The sequence below is a fragment of the Diospyros lotus genome, chromosome 1 (genome assembly GCF_014633365.1).
Source record: "Diospyros lotus cultivar Yz01 chromosome 1, ASM1463336v1, whole genome shotgun sequence".
NCBI lineage: Eukaryota > Viridiplantae > Streptophyta > Magnoliopsida > Ericales > Ebenaceae > Diospyros > Diospyros lotus.
In genome coordinates this window covers 33,261,201-33,262,084 of record NC_068338.1, presented here as the reverse complement: position 1 = coordinate 33,262,084, position 884 = coordinate 33,261,201, and positions in this window count along the sequence as shown.

Below are 884 nucleotides of genomic sequence, written 5' to 3'. Positions count from 1 at the left end.
TACATACTTCCTCAAATTCTTTCATATGATATATGGATTTTCAGAATCCATGCCATGAAAAGTTGGTAACAATTGGATTGTGCCAGGTTTGAAGTTAAATCTATGATGGTTGATGGGAAGAATAATGCATGAGGGGGTTGTCTGCCTAGGAGGATGAAGATACTCCTAAGGGGTCTGATCATCTCCTGATCAATGGGATCAGGGTCACCGTGGTACTACCACGTGCAGACATGTTCTTGGAAGTTGCATGTTCTCAATAGTTGAGACATGAGTAAGATTTTCTACAGTTTTACCTGACCTAAGTATCATACACTATGCACAAATAAAAATAAAGTAAAAGAAACAGAGTTACCGAATTTATCAGGAGATGCTTATTCTTATATTTTTTTTTTTCCTTTTTTTTTGCCTCAATCTCCCCGGCAACGGCGCCAAAATTTGACTGCACTCTCACCCTGCAATTAAAACACAAAACAAACCTCCATAAAAATTTTTATATTTTATTTATTTAATTAGGCGAGAGGTTTATACTCGCCAGTGTACGAGTGCAGTTGTAGTTCAAATTTAAATATTTATACTTTCTGGATAAGTCCAGTCGTCCACTGAGAGATTTATTTATGGCAAAAGAAAAAAAAGAATGTCACACACACGCACACGCATTTAGATGGATGATAACATGATTTTTTATATTTTTTTTTAGATAACAAATACTAGAAAATAAAGCAAGACAAAAGTTGAAATAAATACTAAACGTGAGAATATGAAATTGGAAAGTACTTGAGTTAAGACAATTTCAGTGCCAACCCTTGATTCCCAAATATTAGCATAAAAGATTAGCAACATTAATTTAATTTCAGATAGAGGATTTGTTATTAAATGCAATTAAA